The sequence below is a fragment of the Corvus kubaryi genome, unplaced genomic scaffold (assembly GCF_017639235.1).
Source record: "Corvus kubaryi isolate FWS band 111438036 unplaced genomic scaffold, C.kubaryi_AGA036_p1.0 37152, whole genome shotgun sequence".
NCBI classification, from domain to species: Eukaryota; Metazoa; Chordata; class Aves; order Passeriformes; family Corvidae; genus Corvus; species Corvus kubaryi.
The window spans coordinates 738,396-757,069 of NW_024581040.1; the positions used below are offsets into that span (position 1 = coordinate 738,396).

An 18,674-nucleotide genomic window follows, 5' to 3' on the forward strand; every position below is an offset into this window, starting at 1 on the left:
GGACAATTTTTAAGGCAAAACCACAACTCCAAGGCTGGCACCTGCAGGGGTGACAGAGCCCACACTTCTCTCTCTTGCTCTCAGTGCCCGTCCTGGCTGCCTGAGGCCACATTGCTCTGGCTCCCATCGTGTGAGGGGACGGATGTGCACAGAAGGGTTGGCTTCGTGTGTGTGGGAGAGCAGAGCACGGCACGAGGAGCAGGAGAGCCTGTGGCAGTTGCACGGGAAATCCCTTTGCTCTTCCTCTGCTTGATCCCGAAAGTCTCTCAGGAGTCCTGACACTCTCTCAGGCCAGGGACTCCTCTCGTTCCCTCCGATGGTGCCAGACCCAGCAGGGCCGTGGCTCCAGCAGCTGTGAGCGACTCTCTGTGGCTCCCATGGTCTGGGATGAGCTCTCGAAGCCCTGGCAGTGATGGTCTCGTGCAGCTCCTCTGTCCGTGGCTGCTCGTGGGTGCATCCTTCCATCCTTGCAGAGGTCACTCTGTCTCCTGCTCCTCAGCGTGGAAGGAGCTGTGCCCACGCCCATCTTTATCCTCCCTGCAGAGCTGGCCAGAAACTCATCTTCCATTTGGCCACCTTGTACCCAGAGGGACTGGACGCAGCAGTGTGTGGAAACAGCAGGATTTGGCCAGATCAGAACTGTTCCTGGACGTGTGAAAAGCAGCATTTAGGGCAGGTTTCCTGCCAGGGAGCTCAAAAGGTTCTGGGACATTTCTTCCTCCCTCCCTGGAGGCTGCAGTGCTCAGGGCACTCAGGACTGGACTCGCTGTGTGCCACGGGCTGGGATTTACCAGCCAAAGACAAACCCTGGTGAGCTGCTCCTGCATGGAGCAGGGCTCCAAACCCCCCTGGGGTGATGCCCTGCTCGGCCGCTGCCCTCCAGGACAGCAGCTCCTTGGGAAGGTGTGTGTCCGGTCTCTGCTGTGTGTGCAGGGCGTGGTGAGGGCTGGCCCTCGGGGTGTGCTCACACGAGCTTCACACTCCAGTTCCAGGACAAAAGATGAGGGCCAGGAGGGAGTCCTGCATCCCGGTGGGGTCACCCCTTCTCTTTCTTCTGCAACCCCATAACCTGCTGCTGTCTTTAATGAGCCCTGGAAGCTCTTGGAGTCCTGGAGATGGACAGGAATGTGCTCAGCCCTGGACAATATTGACATTTGTGTGAGGAGTGTGGAACAGCCTCTGTGAGCTCCAGCGTGGGACAGCACCTGAGCTCGGTGCTGCAGCTTTTACTCGAAATGCAGGGAGAACCTTTCTGGGATGTGCTGCTCTGGAAAGGTTTTCTGGCTCTGAACCCAGCAGCTGGAAGCAGATGAATTTGAAGAACCTCCCCACAGCAGGACAGCCCCAGCCCTGTGGCAGGAAGGCTCTGGGCTGCCGGGCTCTGTCACCAAGGGCACATCCCATCTCATGGAGCACTCCCTGCACTGCAGCTCTCCCTTGCCACTCCTGAGGGATCTCCCACGTAAAAGCAGACAAGCTACAGGGATCCTGGGCCCCTCTGTGCCACCTGCCCTGACAAAGGTGTTAGAATGATTTTACATTTTCCTTGCCAGAGCCTCCAGCACACTTGGAGATTCACGGCCATGAGTGTTGCAGAGAGGATGCTGCTGGTCATGGTGGCTCCTGCTCTTCCCCAATTCTTCCAGAGCCACAGCCAGCAGCTCCTCCAGGGCTCCCAGGAACTCCAGTGAAGCTCTTGGAAACCACGATCACAGAATCCCAGCATGGTTTGGGCTGGAGGGACCTTAAAGCCCATCCAGCTCCACCCCCTGCTGTGGGCAGGGACACCTCCCACTATCCCAGGGTGCTCCAAGTCCCATCCAGCCTGGCCTTGGACACTGCCAGGGATCCAGGGCAGCCACAGCTGCTCTGGACAGGAGGTGTTTCCTCCCACAGCAGCTCAGGTCCCTGGAGCACAAAGTTACAAGGCAAACATTGTCCTGCTTGGCTCCCTAACATTGATCAATGCCTCAGATTGATCCCTGAGCTTCTTATAAAGCACTGGGAAAGTTGGGAACCAGCAGGAAAAAAACCTGCTCACAGCTGGGACCTTGTTTGCCACCTGCTGCCTTTGGGAAAACCTGTCTCTGCCTGGAGGGGCTTTTATTGTACAGTTTGAGATGTATTTGGTGTTTTCCAATTCTGGTCAATGTTTGTGCTTCAAGCAGTGGCACTGGTGCCTCCTGGCAGTGCTGGCCTGGGGACACCGTGGTGGGAGCAGCAGTTTCCATCCAGGCTCTTTCTCTGTCTCACAGCTGCTGTAATATTCACCAGTTTTAGCTCTGGCACTGTGCTGAGTGCAGCCCTTCGTGAGCAGAGGAACACACAAACTCTTGGGTTTGCCCAAAGATCAAGAGCGGCAGCAGGAAAAGTTTTGCAAGTCAAAGCATGCAACAGATGCTCACATCTGAGTGGGGAAATGCCAGGTCCTGACTGAATGTGGAGAACAGACAAAACATGACAGAATTCCAATGAGGAGAGGGACTGGAAACCAGCTTTTCACTCAGGAATCACCCTCTGAGCGTGTTGGAGGTTTGAGCTTTTCCATAGAGGTGGCACTTGTGTCACCACAGACTCCCCACCCAACCCTGCAGTCCTTGGGGGACAATAAAACAGACTGGAAATGCATTTTTTAAAAGGAGGTTCAGCTGCCTGAGCATTGGAGGCCGATGCCCCAGCCAAGGGTGAGCCCCAGGGCAGGAATGGGATGTGGGGTTTTGATGTTTAACTGTCCTGGAAGGTCTCCATAGATTTTACACTCCAGTGTGACCCCTTGAGCCAGAGAGCTCTTTCTGCAGCTGCTGTGTTTGAAAATGACCTCGTTAAGAGTGTCTGTGAATTGTATGATCTGAACAACATTCAGCACCCACAAGGCCAGATTCTGTCCCATTAAAATTCTCCCTTAATCTTGTCACCATAAGGGGCAGAATCCTTTTAAAAGGCAAAAGTCCATCTAGAAATCACTCCCAAACCTGTGGCTGCTTGGAAGTAGTTCAGTCATCACTCTGAGAGCTCTCTCAGCTCAGGGTATTTAAATTCCTCTGGGTCCTGGATGGTTTTGGTTTATTGTCCCTGCACATGGTGGTGCCTCTCCAGTGCCACAGGGAGAGATTCCCAGGATCCTGCCACGACCAGGGATGGTTGGCCCGTGTTGTTCAGGGGCACACAGCACCAGCTGTGTCAGAAATTTGGCAACCTTGCTCCGTTTGCAGAGGAATGTTGGTTATTTCCAGAAAATAGCAAGCACTTGATGCGATGATGCCCTGAGCAGAACACGAGGGCCGGACATTCGTGCCCTGCCTGCGGTCCCAGAGGAGGGAGGGGTGCTACTGATGCCCCTCTGATGCTTTTGCTCTGAGGTAGCAGAGTGATGATGGCCCAGGAGTTGCTAAAAAATGAATGTTACAAAGGAGAGCTGAAGAGAGGCAGCTCCAGGCCTGAGGAATTAGAGGCAGGGGCTGGTGCTGTTTTATTTCAGCCTCCAATCAACAGTGATGTTGAACAGCGACTGAAACACAGCCCAGGCTAAATCTGCACCAAGGCAGAGCCCCTTATCTGCACGCAGTTGTTAGTAAAACCAAGATTCTTTTCATGTTGGCAGCATCCCAAATGCTCTGCCTGTTCCCGAGGGAGCATCTCTGTCCCTGTCACCTGTCCCCCCCTGCACTGCAGGTGCAGAGGCACAAAGAGCAGCAAAGCCACTCTACCATGGGATGGAGCACGACCAGAGGAACCCCTGGGGAGGGGCACTGGGTCAGGGGCTCTCAGAGTGGGGCAGTGCAGGACTGTGTCACTCAGGAAGGAATTTTTAGGAGCTCTCTGCGGATCCTGCAGGATGTGAGCGAGTTGGTGCTGCAGTTGATCCACGCCGGGCTCTCCTGGGCTGGCTGTGAGTGCTTCCCATCCTCCCCACCCACCGGCTGGCCTGGGAATGGTGTCAAACAATGAAATGTCTTCTGCCAGAGGTGGGGGTTTGGGTGCTGGAGAACTGTCAGGTCCCAGAGAGGCAGCAGTGACTCGTCACCTGCTGATGTTCCGTGGGCAGCTGGAGCTGGGAGAGCCTGGGCTGCAGGACACCAGCCCAGCCCAGGGGTCTGCTGCTGGGGACAGAGGAGGACAAACTCGCTCTGCAGCCTGGGCTGGGTGCTGGGAGTGACCACCACATCTTGGGAAGGGGAGCTGTGTGTAATGGGTGGGAAAAGGGGGTTTGTGAGCAATGCCAGTGTCACAAAAATTGCCTCAAGGTCACCTGAGCCTGGCAGGGCAAGCAGATAAGAAGAGATCAGGACTGGGGAGGGCAGCAAAGGGAGCTGGGGTGTGGGATCTCCGGGATTAGCCCCGGGGTGTGCCTGGCTGCGGGGGCTCGGTGCCGGGCCCACTGCAGAGGGGCCGAGTCGGGGCAGGCAGGTTGCCCTGCCACCCTCAGCTGGGGCGTTTGCAGCTGCCCACGGTGCTGTGGGGCCTTCTGGAAAGCTCCCACTGAATTGTGTGCTCAGATCTGCTGGAAAAAATCAAGGAGTGAGGCCGTCCCAGAGGCCCTGAGCTGGGGAGTGCTCACGGTCCCACAGCTCCGTCGCTGGGGCCGAGGCCAGGACTGTCCAGGCCACCCTCGGGGAGCAGAGACCAACCTCCCCTGATGTCCCCGAGGTGGGGACCCCCCTCCTGTTCCCTGGTGGGTCAACAAACCCCATCCCAGGTTGTTGCTGTCTGGGCACTGGCACAGGGTGTGAGTCCTGCAGAGACACTGCCACAGGGAGCTGAAGTGACAACGAGGCATGGAGGGATGGAGGATTGGAAGGAGGGGTGGAGGGAGGCAGGAAGAGGCTCTCCCTGTAGACAGACTGACAAGGGATGGATTATGCTCACTCTGAGGGTCTAATCCCAGGGAGACTGACTGGGAAGGAGGTTCAGGGGTGCAGTGATCCAGCAGAAAGGGAAAGCCAGAACAGGGAAAATCCAGGGTGAGGCTCATGGAAGCATCAAGGTGAGTGTTGGGAGGAGGCTGCCCTGCTCAGTGTGAGTGTTTGCACTCAGGGAATATTAACATCATTTTATGTCTCATTCTGCTCTATCAATCTTTACAAAAATTGCTGAAGGACACGCATAAGGACAGCTCATCCTGCTAAAGAGGAGCATCCTGGTTGTGCTTTATCTCCTTCCTGCCCTTTAGAAGAACTCACTGCTGTCAGTGGGATGGGGTTTCCCTGGTTCCCTTTGAAAATGCCCCCAGATCCTTCAGATTTAATGAAACTTAGGGGCAAAGAGGGGCACAGGGGAGAGGCATCACTCAAACCCCAAACATTTGTTCAGGGCTTGTATCATCAGGTGGTTTCTCAACTGAAAGTGGAGTCACATGTGGATGGTTGGGGCAGATTTTTGTGTCCAAACCCCAAATGTGTTTTTTTCAGTCTCCCAGTGACCTGCCCAATAATTGGTGTCACTTTTGCCACCTCCAAGGCCTGAGTGCTGCTGATAATCACTGCTGCTCACATGGTAGGAGGGTGCTAAAACCCCCCCAAATCCATCTGCTGGACTGAGTCTCATGTTGAGCAGCCCCAGGACCCTCCAGCACTGAGCACATTTGGGTTGGGATGAGCTCAGGGCACGTGAGAGGTGAGTGCAGCCTGGCTGAATCCCACCTGTGCCAAGGACAGGCAGACAAGGGAGATGTCCTGGGGTGGGACAGTAATTCTGGGGCAGGGCAGCCTCCTGAAGTTGCTGCCAAGCACGGAGGCTTTGGGAGCCAGGAGTTTTCCCCACTGAAGGCTGGTCTGCTCTGCCTGTGGGGTGAGGGTTCCTGTTCACACTCACATTCCCTCTCTCAGGTTCAGGACCCATCTTCTGTAAGAAGAACTAACTCCAGAATCTCCATCGAGATCACCCCCAAATCTGGGGCTGGCCCTTGGCGAGCAGTGGCCTGTGTGGCTCCTGGATTTGGAGAACCATTCCCTGGGGTCTGGGCAGAGCAGAAAGTGCTGTGGGAATCCCTGTGCTCAGAAAGAGGCAGGAAGGGATCCCGGAATTCTCGGAGCTCAGCACCCTGGGATCCCCCTCTGCTGTGTCCCAGAGCAGGCAGTGCCTAAAATCCACCTGAGCAGAGAGAGGCTGAGCTCTCCCTCAAAGGCTCGAGGAGTTTTGGGGTTTAGAAGAAGAGCAAATGCAGGGAAGGAGGTGAAGGTGTGGGGCTGCAAGGAGCGTGTTCATCACTGTGGTGAAAATGACTCTGCTCTCGCAGGGTTAAACCCTGCACATGTGCTGCTGTTTCTGGTCCCACAGCCATTCCTGATCCACACAAATCCAAACCCAGCAGCTTTCCATGCCAGTGTGATGCTGCCCAGAAAGTGCCCCCTCCACCTGGCTGTGCTGAGCACGGCTCACTGCAGCCTCCCCAGCGTGTCCCCAACCCAGCCCCACTGACAGCCCCAGCCCTGCCCCACTGACAGCTTTCCTACACCTCTGATCAAATTATGTGAATTTTGGAGGGCTCATTTGTTTCCTCTCACAACCTTCACTCACAGCTCCTATGAGTGAAGGGGCTGGAGGTGCCGAGTTTGAACCCAGATCAGTTTAAAGCCTCCCAACATCACCGCATGGGGCTGGGTCAGTGTGGGGTCAGCGCATCCAGGGACGTCATTGGGAATGCTGCATCCAGAGGGATGTGTAGGAAGGGGACATTGTCCAAGAGCTGTGCTCGGGGTTGGGTGGCTGAGGGGTCCCAGGAGAGGAGGAGGGGCTGGGCTGGGTCAGTGGGCAGGAAAGGAGGCTGAGGGGGTCCAACAACAGCCCACAGCCACTTGTGGGGCAGTTCCAGCTGTGGTGGAGCCAAACTCTTCCCAGGAGTGCCAGATGACAGGGGAAACAACTGGAAGTGCAGCCCGGAAATTTAGGTTGGGCATTAGGAAAAATTCCCTTTCCAGGTGCCCAGCAAAGCAGGGGGGGCTCATCCATTGGAGTTTAGCTTGGACACAGCCCCTGCTGCCCTGGGATGGTGCTGGGGATGTCTCTGCCCCAGGGGAGGTTGGACTACAGACCCTAAGGATCCCTTCCCACCAGCACTGCTGTCACTTGGGGTAATGGGCTCTGATTTTGGGGCAGAAGGAGCAGCACCTGACCCTTGGTGGCACAACTGTCACCTCTGGCATCCTGGCACTGAGGAGGAGGGGGAGAAGGGTGGAGGCTGCAGCGCCTGTCCCTCAGCAGAGACAGACAGGAGCTGGGGGATGACTCTGAGACAATCCTGGCACAATCCGTGGGTCAGCACCTGCTGTGCCCCCTGGTCTCTGTCAAGGCAAGGAGCAAACTGCATTCCAGCCTGGAGACGACAGCCCCAGGGTCACTCGCTCAGGGGCTGCTGCTGTTGGACACTGAGGATCCCCACTCTGGCCTGCCTGCAGAGACACCTGGTGTGCTCCGAGGGGCTGCAGCTGGCTCCTGTCACCTGTGAGAAGCATCTTCCTTCCTTCAGGACCATGGAAAACCCACACCCAGCTCAGAAATGGCCAAATGGTTCAATTAACCTGAGTGTGGCTGAATTCCAGTGCTGCTGTTTGAGTGCTGCTCCTGCCTGGCAGGGACAGCGAGGTCTGCGGGCCCTGGGAGGGATCGGTGCCACCAGAGGAGCTGAAGTTCTTTGACGTGGAAGATTTTAGGGAAATGCAAATATTGCCAGTGCAAACAGGTGCAGAAGAGTCTTTGTCGGGTGAAGGTTTGTCTGGGGAGGGAAATGGGTGCCAGGACGTGTTGGGTGCATCACGGTTTCAGAGAGCACAGATTTTCTTTCTTCCCAAGCTGACACTGAGCTGAAGGGAGCTCCTGTCCTCCTGTCACTGGGACAGGGTTCATTTCTCTGCTTTAAACTCCAGGTGCTGTAACCCAGAGAAAGTTCCCGAGCCACTGGTGGAGAGAAGGAGGCAGCGAGGGGGCTCAGGTAATCTGCTCCCTGCAGAGTTATTGCAGAGGGGAGGTGTCACCTTCCAGAAAAGCTCCTCTGACCCCACAGAGAATTAGGGAAGGACTTCTCAGATTAGGTCAGCTGAACCTGCCCTCGAGTCCTGGACAGTGCAGTGCCCATGGGCCTTACTGGGTGAAGGATGACCAAGGACTGACCCCCAGAACGTCTGTGGTGAGATTTTTGCCACGTGAACTGAAACAAATCTTGTTGTTTTATTCCATTTTTTCCCTTACCTCCTTTTGCCCTGGAGACACAGCATGAGCTGCTCTCCTGTGAGTGAACCCCCACCCATCACCCATCACCCACATCTCACACATTATTGTGTGGTTTTGCGGTGCAGGGGGAAGCTGGGCTGCAATAAATGAAAATAAAAGAGGCTGTCTCACAAGAGCCACGTGTTCCCCTGCCTCTGACTCTGGGCTTGGGGTTGCTGAGTCAAGAGTTCTGATGATTTGGGAAGTCAAAGGGATTTTTCCTTTGATTCAAGGAGGTCCCAGAAGCACAGGATGGTTTGGCTTGGAAGGCACCTTAAAGATCATCTGGTTCCCACCTCCTGCCGTGGGAAGGGATGTTACCCATCAGACCTGGTCACCCAGGGCCCCATCCAGCCTGGCCTTGAACATTTCCAGGGATGGAGCACCCAGGTGCTGTTCCTGACTCCAGTGAGTGGGTGGGGAATGCTTGGCAGGGAGGACCAAAGGGAGGAGAGCTGGAGCTGCAGCAGTGAGCCCTCCTGAGAGGGTGAATTGTTACCCTGACCTTGCTGCATCAAATCCCTTCTGGGTGCAAATCAGCTGAGTTTGGCTGAAGAAATGTAAAACCCCCAGAGGGCACCTGAACTGCAGAGTTCATCTCTTGGTACTGGAACTGTGTTTGGGACATGGGAAGCTCAGAAATCCCTATGGAAAGGGCAAGAGGAATGGAGGATGCCAGAGGATGAAGTCCTTCAGGAATGCTCTCCTGCTGGTGTACATGTGGTCTGGGCTCCCCCAGGCCAGGGCAGGATCTCTCTTCTCCCCCAGCACAGGGGCAGGATGAGCTGAGGGGGAAGTGACCAGCTCCGAGATGAGCTGCCAGCTCACTGGCACTGAGCAAAGCCCAGGAAACGCTGACAGAGCTGGGGCCACCTCACCAGAGCACCCTGCTGAGGTGTCTGAGGGTGTGAGCGCAGCCTCTCAGGGCCTCAGCGTCACAGCCTGGGCACAAATGTCACCTCTGAGAGCAGCCAGGACAATGTCACCTCTCAGAGCACACAGGATGTGTCACAGCCCTGGAGCTGGTGCAGGTTGAGTCCCCGCCACCCATCTCCAGGAGAATGCAGCCACCCCTTCACATCCAGCAAAGGCAAGTGAGACATCCAAGGGGCAGGAGGACAGCGTGGTGTTTATGAAATGGGGTGACTCAGCCCTGGGGTTTGCCCACAGCTTCCCTCATGGACGTGTTCAGGACGGTTCTGTCCTTCTGTTTCCCTCATGGAGCTCTGGCTGAGGCTGTGCTGTCTCACCCAGGCAGGAGCTCGGGATGCTGCAGGAACTGGAGTGGTTTAAGCCTCCTCCTTGTTGTAAATGGGATGTTAAACATGGGAAGGGGACAAAGGAGCAATAGCAGCAAGCCGAGGCAGTGGCTTATGCTGACAGTTTGATCAGTCTATTGGAAAGACTTCTGAGAGATTATTTAGTTACAGTGAGAAGAAGGGGAAGATTAAGACTTTCTGTCCAGCAGGAGAGGGCAGGACAATGGCTGTGAGTGGGAATTCAGAGCAGTGGAGTGCAAAGACTCAAATCTCAAAGCAAAGGACCAATGCCCAACACTTGTTGCAGATCCTCTAACACTGAGTGTCTTCAAATCCAGCCTGTGCCTTTCTGAAAAGAGCTGTTTGAGGCAGGACAAATGAATTCCTCACCCGTGGGGTGAAGGGATCGCACTCGGTGCTCACACAGCCCTGCCTGGCTTTGCAAGGAGGAGTTTTTTCCTGTCCCCTGGGCCCATGAGGAGGGAGAGCCCACTCAGAGGGTGTTGTGCTGCACTGGCAGAGGCATCAGGGGAGGATGGCACAGGAGCTGGGATCCAGCTGTTGTGTAGGGGAGGATCAATATTATCAATATTCCTGAACATACCAATATTCTCTAACCAAGGCTGAAGCCCTCCAGCAGCATTTGGTGAAATGCCCGAGGTCTCCAGGTGGGGCCCATGGCAGGGCACAGCAGTTCTGCTCTTGATGAGCCTAAGGCAGCTCAGCAATTTCAAACAACACCGTGGTGATTGCAGAGCACACAGAGATCCCAGGGCCCCTCGTGCAGGGATGGAGGACAGACAGAGGGTTCCCAGATGGGCTGTGCTGACCCCTCCCGTGCAATGGCTCATGGTGCTGCAGTGTTCCTTGAACCCACAGGCACTGGGGAAAGTTCCTCTGTCTCCTGCTGATTTTTTTCCCCTACTGCTCTCTCTGCTCCTTTGTGACCCAAACAAGCTTTGTAAAGAAATCAGCTTTAAACATTTCCCACGTGCTCTGTCTGCAGCTCACACTGCAGAAACGTCCAGAGTCTGCAAACACCAAAACCCTGGGAGCTGCTCCACCCCCCCCAGCTGGGGCTGGTCCCCTCCTCTACCCTGCCCTGTCCATCTTCTTGGCACCTTTTTCAGTCTCTCCTGGGTTTTGAGTCCCGATGGCTCAGGAGCAGAAACAAATTCTGACCCAGGGCCCAGAGCCCTCCTGTACATCAGAGTGGGCCAGTGTCATCCTCAGAACTCCAAGTTCAGTGTCCCTGGGCCAAACCTGGGTCATTTTTTGATCTTTCACAGGCTTCCTGCCCACCCTTCGCCTCCCTCGGTTCCCCATCCCTACCAGAGGAATTTGCTCTGCAGACACAACCCTGGTTTGGCCTTCCCAGAGCTGTTTTAGAGAATCATGGAATCACAGGATGGTTTGGGCTGGAAAGGAACATTAAAGATCATCTCATCTCACTCCTGCCATGGGCAGGGACACCTCCCACTGTCCCAGGCTGCTCCAAGCCCCAGTGTCCAGCCTGGCCTTGGGCACTGCCAGGGATCCAGGGGCAGCCACAGCTGCTCTGGGCACCCTGTGCCAGGGCCTCACTGCCCTCACAGGGAACAATTCCTTCCCAAAATCAGATCAAGCCGTTCCCCTGTCCTGTCACTCCATGCCAGCTGGAGCTTGCCCTGCACACTCTGCTTGCCCTCCTGCTTTCAGATTTTTCCCAGCTGGGCAAAGCCCTTTGAGGAGGTTCGGTGTCTCAGATCAGGACCTTGGTTGTCTCCTCTTGTTTCACACAGCCCGTGAGGAGCCAGGAGTGCTGGCTGAGAACGGCCTTGGCTCCTGTCAGAGCTGTCCAGGCATCTGTGTGTGCTGGAACTCAGCACAGCCCTGCTCTGGTGTAGATCTGAGGAGGATCCATGGATTTTTTGTATTTTTTCTCCTGTCAGAGAAGCTGACACTCATTGCTCACAGGCAGATGGAGATCTCTGGCCACAACAATCGAGAAAGGACTGGGACAAAATTACACCCTTGGCAGGGAACCTGTGCTAAATCCCTGTGGTTTTTTTTTTTTTTTTTTGGCGTGAGGAGAGCCTTAACTAAAAGAAAATAAATGCCAGATCCTCAGGAATGTTCCTTGTTGCACAAAGAAAAGTCTTTCTCCAGTCATACAGAGCGACTCAGTGGCCAACATCACCCCAGTTTCTCAAGAGTGTGCTGCTTCTTGCAGGGACCTGGCACCAAGGAGCACAAGAGGTGGTCTGGTTGTGGCTGGAAAATGAAGTTGGGTCTCAAAGTCCTGATAGTTAAAGAAATAATGAAATTCAGAGGCTTGCGTGGAGCACAGAAGGAAGAGACAGAAGGAAGATCAAGATATTGGCTGGTTGGTAAATGAGTTGAGCACAGGAATTTCAATCACAGTGTAATTAGGAGATAATCCCCTCCCCTCCCTGCCAGCAGCTCGCTTTAGAGGCAGAATGAGGATCATGGAACCACAGACTGGCCTGGGTTGGAAAAGACTGAGATCATCTTGTTCTGCCCCCTGACACGGGCAGGGACACCTTCCACTGGACCAGGTGGCTCCAAGTCCCATCCAGCCTGGCCCTCCATGAACCCCATGAACCTCAAGAAAAGCAAAATCAAGGCCTTGAGCCGGGGCTGGGACAGCCCCATGCTGCAGGACAGGCTGGGGCCTGGCTCACTTTGCAGAAAAGGACCTGAGGATCCTGATGGGCAACAGCTGGAACAGGAATCTGTTGTGTCCATGCAGGAAGAAAAGGCCAACTGCATCCTGAGGCTGCATTGGCAGGATTGGAAAATCAAGGGGTGTGATTTTCCCCCTCTACTTGGCACTTGTGAGACCACAGGTGGAATCCCATGTCCTGTTTGGGGCTCCCTAGGATGGGCAAGACATGGACACAGAGGTGCAAGTCCAGTGGAGGCCACCACGGTGGTCAGGGGGCTGCTCCTCGTGGTAAGAGAGCAGCAGATGATCCTGTCAACCTAAATCATTGCTGTGTGCCACCACATTTCAGTGAGCAGCGGCCCAGAGTGGGGCTGTGTGCTCAGAGGTGGAGGCTTTACTGCAGACTCTGCTCCCTGGGTGTGCTGGCTCCTCCTCCAGCCAGCAGAGCACAGGCACATTCAGGAGGTCACTTCCCATTTTTCCATGGGAAATACTTGAGCCTGGAGGTCACCCACCCACATCAGTGCCTCACTGGCACTGGAAGGGGCTCAGGGAACTCCCCTTTGGGTGTCCCCGTTCTGGTCACCTCCCCCTGAGCTCATCTCCCAGGCTCCCCTTGTAACAAATGGAGAAAATTGGCACTTTCAGGACACGATCCAGTGCCCTGTTCCACCTGTTCCCTCTGAGGAGGTTCTTGCACTGCACTCTGGACACGTGGGCTGGGCACTGGGTGTTTCATTGTCCCCGATGGCACTTCCTGACTGTGCATCCCCACCGGAGCGGGATGAGGCTGCAAGCACCAACCATGGAGCTGCATCACCTTTTGAACAGGGAAACAGGAAAAGCCACAGGGATGTTTCTCCCACAAGCTGGCACAGGAACATGGCCCTCACCCACAGCAGTGCCTGTGAGAGCCTGGAACCTGCCTGGCATTCCCAGAACGTTCCAGAGGAGCTGTTTTGGAAGTTTTGGATGTCATGGCCTGTGCTGGGGTTTGATTCTAACAGAAATGAGGATGCTCAGGGAACAGAGTCCCCAGGGATGGGCTGGGTCTCACTGGCGGTGGTACCACCCTCAGTCCCCCCAGCACCTCCTTCTCTGCACACCCAAACACTGGTGCAGGTGAACTGTGCAGGTAAATGCAGTGGGGTTTACCCTTCTGGGGGCTTTTCTTCTTGGACAGGAGCAGATTCAGAGGATGAGACTGGAGAGAGTGGAGCTGAAGGAGTGCACCAGGTGAGCATTTAGCCCTGCCTTGCAGTCCTGGGTATTGTGGGGCCAGGTAAGAGCCCTAAAGAGCATTGAAATTATCACTCCAGTGGCCTGTGGGGCTGTGAGAGGCTCCACCCCTGCACAGATGGTGGAGGAGCAAAGGTGTTTTGGGGTTTGAGACATACAAGAGGCTGGGAGAGCTGGGACTGTGCAGCCAGGAGAAAAGAAACCCATGGAGAGACCTTGTCAGTGTGTGGAAATAACTGGTGGGGAGGGTGGAGAAGCTGCAGCCAAACTCCTCTGACAGGACAAGGGACAATGAGAACAAACTGAAAACCATGGAATTCTCTCCGAGCATGTGAAAACTCTTGTTCACTGTGAGGGTCACAGAACAGGTGACCTCGAGAGCCTGTGGAGATTCCATCCTTGGAAATACAACCCAGCTGGACCCAGCCCCGGGCACCCTGCTCTGTCTGTCCCTGCTTTGAGTGGGGTTGAGCTCCATGATCTCCAGATGTCACTTCCAACCCCGACTGTCCCTTGATTCTGTGATTAAAATTCAGTTCTTTGGCAACACCCCGTGGATTTGATGCTGAAGGACCCAAAGCATTTCTGTGGGGCTTTTAGGACAGATCTGATGATACCATTCTGGGATGCATCACGTTAGGAGGAGAGGATGGAGACACGTGGCAGGGTGGTGGTGGGAAGAGTGGAGAGAGAAAAGGGATGTCCTAGGTGGGTTCAGTGCCACTGTCAAAAAGACAAGGGTTGAAAACACTCCAATCTTTCTGCCTGGTTGAGCCTCCTGGGACAGCTGGGAGCTGGAATTGCCATGACTCTGTCCGGAGCCTGTGTCAGTGCTCGGGCAGCTCCTCTTCCTCCCCTCCCCATCTCTCCTTTCTCCTCTTTCTCTCTTGTGTCCTCCCCGGTCAACACTGAGATGGGAATGATCCCAAATCTCAAACTTCCCAATCTCCTGCTTTTTCAACACCTGGCCCCAAAAGCCTCTCATTTGCAATTTGGGTTCTAACACCAAACATCACTTGTCAAAAATCCCACTCTAAAAGCCATTATCTTTCTGATGGGAGAAAGTCTCACCCCAAAACCATTCACGGCCCCTTTGCTCAGTCACAAATGTCTTTCTCCATAAATCTCCCACCCCTGGATTTTTCTGCTCCACTTTGTTCTGTTGCTCATTGCAACCCTCTCGCCTCATGCTGTAATCTCAACCACCCCTCCTCGTGTCACCCTCGCCTCTGCCCTTCTGTTACCAACCAGCCCCACGGAGCTCCAGGAGCGTTTGGACACCGCTCCCAGGGATGCCCAGGGTGGGATTGTTGGGTGTCTGTGCAGGGCCAGGGGTGGCACTGGATGATCCTGGGTGTCCCTTCCAGCTCAGGACATTCTGTGATTCCCTGGAGTGGGGCAGGACAGGAGGGTGACAGAGAGGGGTCAGTGCTGCAGTGCCGATGGCATTGGAGCCTGGTGGTGACATGAGTGATTGCTGGGGAGGAATTGGGGCCCAAATGCTCCTCAGGTCAGACTGGGTGTGAAGAACAGCCCAGCTGAGATTTTGAGGCCTCAAGTGGCCGTGTGGAGAAGTCAGAAGTCGGCCCAGACAGCAACGGGAGCTCTGTCAAATCCCCTTCCTGCCCAGTTTGTGGCAGTTCGGGGTCAGTCAGAGCTGCCCCAAGCTCTAGCACGGAACCCCTTTGCCTGAGGAGGCCCCACCACAAAGGGCCCCGGGGCAGGGCACGCAGATCCCCGCAGACGAGAGCGATCCGCCCTGCCTGAGCACTGCGGGCTGCATCCCTCGCATTCTCCATCCCTCTGCCCACCGGCGGCTGGATTAGTGTTGCTGCAGCAACAGCACTTTTGTAAGGCGAGCCCATTCTGGGCGCGCTGCTCCGCTTCGGGTGACTCAGGGCTCTGTCATGGGCTTGAAAGTGATTTCGGCATCTGCTGCCAGCGCTTTGTCTGGGACGGCCCGCGGCTGGGCTCGGGGTGATGTGCCAGGAGGGCCGGCAGGATGGGGGCAGGGAGGCAGCGCTGGCCCGGGGCTGCTGCTCGCCACAGCCCAGTGGAGCCGCTGACAAGGGACGGGCTGTGCCCGGAGCCGGCTCCCGCATTGTTCCCCGCACCAGAGAGAAATGTTGGTTCGGCAGCGCCTGCTCAAAGCGGTGCCGCTCTCAGCTCGGGAAGCACAATCAACTGATTTGCCATGGGAGAGGATCTATTCTGCGGGGGCGGTGATAATATTATTCGACCCCGAATTTACATAAACGCATATGATTTGCATATGCAAATGTAGGCTTCCAGGCTGTGGCCGCAATAAACACAGCGAGATTTTCAGCGCTGTAAAACCTTTCCTCCAAAGAGAGACGCTGGGATTTGTTTGGGTCCTGGCAGGGCTGACCCTCTGTGTGTGCCCCAGGTCCTGGCAGGGCTGACCCTCTGTGTGTGCACCGGCTGTGAGTGAGGCCATGCCACCTCCCAGGGCTGCTGTCCCCTCTCCTGCCACTGCCAGCCCAGCCTGCCAGCCTTTCCCACCACGACTCACCCTCCTGTCCTGCCTCCTGCCCCAAAGCGGCCACCGGGGGAGGGAAATGTGTCCTGCCAGGGACAAGGGGACAGGACACTCGGACCAGAAAGAGCATCACAGAAATCCAGGGAAGGAAGGGACACATCTCCACTCAGGCCAGTGAGGGTGCTGGACATCTCCCACTGGTCAGCCAAGCCCTCTCCACACGTCCTCCAGTCTGGGGAGTCCCTTTGGGGAGGCCGTGGTGGTGGGTGGCCTCAAGAAGCGCTTGGTGCCAACTGCCTGGAAATCACCCACGGTGAATCACAGCCTTTGGCACTGGAAAGAGGCTTCCCAATGCTCAGATGTCACAGAAAACACCTCGTGGAGGGGAATTACCACATCCACTCAGCTGTCCCACGGTTCGGGGTGGGATCTAAGGGGGATGCCTGGGCTGCCTCTCTTTGGAGAGTCCTTCCCTGCGCCCTAAGCCCAGGACTGAAGCCCCCAGGCTGGTTCTGCTCCTACAAACAGCCTGAGGTTACCCCAGGAAGGAGGAGCCCTGGCCTAGGAGGGGACAGGACAGAGGGTCAGTGGTGACTGGGGGCAGTGGTCAGCTGGGCTGCCCATCCTGGGCACTGTGGCTGAGACTGAGGCACCGGTTCTGTCTCAGCTGGAGGAACTGGATCTTAAAATGTCTTGTGTCAGATCCAACATGGAAAAACCAAATTGAATCTTGTGGAAATCAGATCTAGAATTAGTCCTGGTGGTTTCTTGTGGTGAGAAGTGAGGCTGCTTTAGTCCTGGGTAATGCTATTCTCTTTCCATGGAGAGCAGAGCACTTGGAGTGGAGGGTTCTGGGCTCTGGAAAGGTGTGAGGCACAACCTGCCATGAATATTGCAGGAAAGACTGAACCGTGTGCCACTGGCTCTGCTCCAAAGCAGAGAGCTGGTGCTCAGTGCAGCTGGTGCTCTGCCTCCTTCCCAGGGAATCTCAGCTCTGTTGGGAAGCACCACGAGGAGCAAGGCACGGGTAAAAGTTGGCTCTGCCCAGTTCACGCAGATCCCAGCAGGGATGGGATGTGGGCTGGCCTGAGCTGAAGGCTGGCTCTGGACTGTTGTGCTTTAGGACTGCGAGTGAAGTGATGCTGAGGGATTTTCCCAGGCCAGGGTTTGTGTACCCCCACAGGCCTTCCCGGGAACACGTCCCACAATCTAATTACACACTTGTCTCAGTTAATTTTAATCCCAGAGGTCCAATAATTTCACCAGGCAGCAACAATAAGCCTTTGAATAAATGAAATGGTGGCTTTTGGGCCAGTCCAGACAGGACAAGGTGTGAGAAATGTGCTTTACACCCTCCAAATGGGAAAGGGATACCAGCAGCATCCGAGGGGTTTGAGACACTGCAGAAGGGGTTGGTCCTGGAGCACAGCTCCTCTGGGCACCTCGATCCATGTGCTGGGCTGGATGTTGGAGGGGAGGGGAATATTTGGGACCATCACCATGGGAGGTGACTCGTGCTAAAGAGGCTCCTGGGTGATAAATTTCCATCTAACCAAAAATCTGGGGAAGAAGGAGGAGGGGGGGGATGTTTGGAGTTGTGGGATTTGCCTTCCCAGGTAACCCCCATGGGTGATGGAGCTCTGGAGGAGGCTGAACCCCTGCCTGGGATGGGAAGGACTAAAGGAGCTCCTCACTTGGCTTTGCTTGTGTGTGCAGCAGCTTTTCTTTCCCTATTAAACTGCCTTCAGCTCAAGCCATGAGTTTTTACACTTCCACCCTTCTGATTCTTTTCCCCATCCCCCTGGCAGGGAAAAGCAGCCCCTGTGTGGGGCTTGGGTGCCCGCCTGACCTGACCCACAGCAGGTTCTTCTGGCTGAGCAATGAACTCCTGTTCCTCGCCACACTCTTGCCATCATTTGTGATCTGCAGGATCTGTTTTGTATTCACCTGGAACTGCCTCTGTCCAAGCAGCAAATCCAAATATTGTGTCCTCACCTGAAGGAATTCAGCCCTTCCAGTCCCTTGCTGGGTTTTTGGTGTGCTTTCCTCATTTTATAGGAAATGCAAAGATCAGGCTGCAAACAGAGCCTGGGGTGCAATAATGAGATAAATAATGACTGAAATATTGTCATGTTGGTATTTTCTGTTCTGAGAGCAAATCCAACAACAGCTCCTAAGAGGCATTTCCTATCATCCATCAACCAACACGGCCCCAAAAATCTGGGCAAGAGGAGGAACAGCGAAGTGAATTCCTGTAGATTTTGGACAGCTTCACTTCTGGATTAGTGAGCACTGGAGCACCGACTGCAGAGACCATTCCATAACAATGTCTGTCAAAGTGGCCCTAACAGAAAACCTGACCTATATCGGTGCTGTGCAGATCTGGGGGCCCTTTCCCAATTTGCATTATTTCATGGCCATTTGCAATTAATTTTATCATCCACTGAGTGCCATCCACTCCTGTCTTCTGTGGCTTCCTTTGTGCTGTACCACCCTGAGCAGTGTGGTCATGATCAAACTTCATCATGGAATCCTCACAAAACCATGGAATGGTCTGGGTTGAAGGGACCTTAAAGCTGATCCCATCCCAACCCCCTACCAATGGCAGGGACACCTTCCCCCAGCTCAGGTCTGTCCACATCACTGATCTCTGCTCCCCCACCCCAGCCCTTCTCAGTGTTGGACATTCCTTGCAAAACTCTGCTGTTGACTCCACACCCAGGTGAAAAATCCCCTTTTCTGTGTTTTGTAACAAATAATCTGATCTGGAGTTATGGGAAATATCCTTTACTCCCAGAGTTTT

The 18,674-nt window shown here is 55.1% G+C and overlaps 1 protein-coding gene and 1 long non-coding RNA gene across 2 annotated transcripts in view; both read right to left on the reverse strand.

Moving 5' to 3' along the window:
* WNT3 (Wnt family member 3) overlaps positions 1–18,674 on the reverse strand; it is a 44,509-nt gene that overhangs the window by 14,654 nt on the left and 11,181 nt on the right. The gene's annotated exons all lie outside the window — the stretch shown is intronic.
* LOC121661435 lies at positions 8,454–12,050 on the reverse strand. Its single transcript, XR_006014972.1, has 3 exons — positions 11,994–12,050; positions 10,561–10,566; positions 8,454–8,504 (listed from the first exon to the last, which is right to left on the reverse strand). It is a non-coding gene; the product is annotated as an uncharacterized LOC121661435 (long non-coding RNA).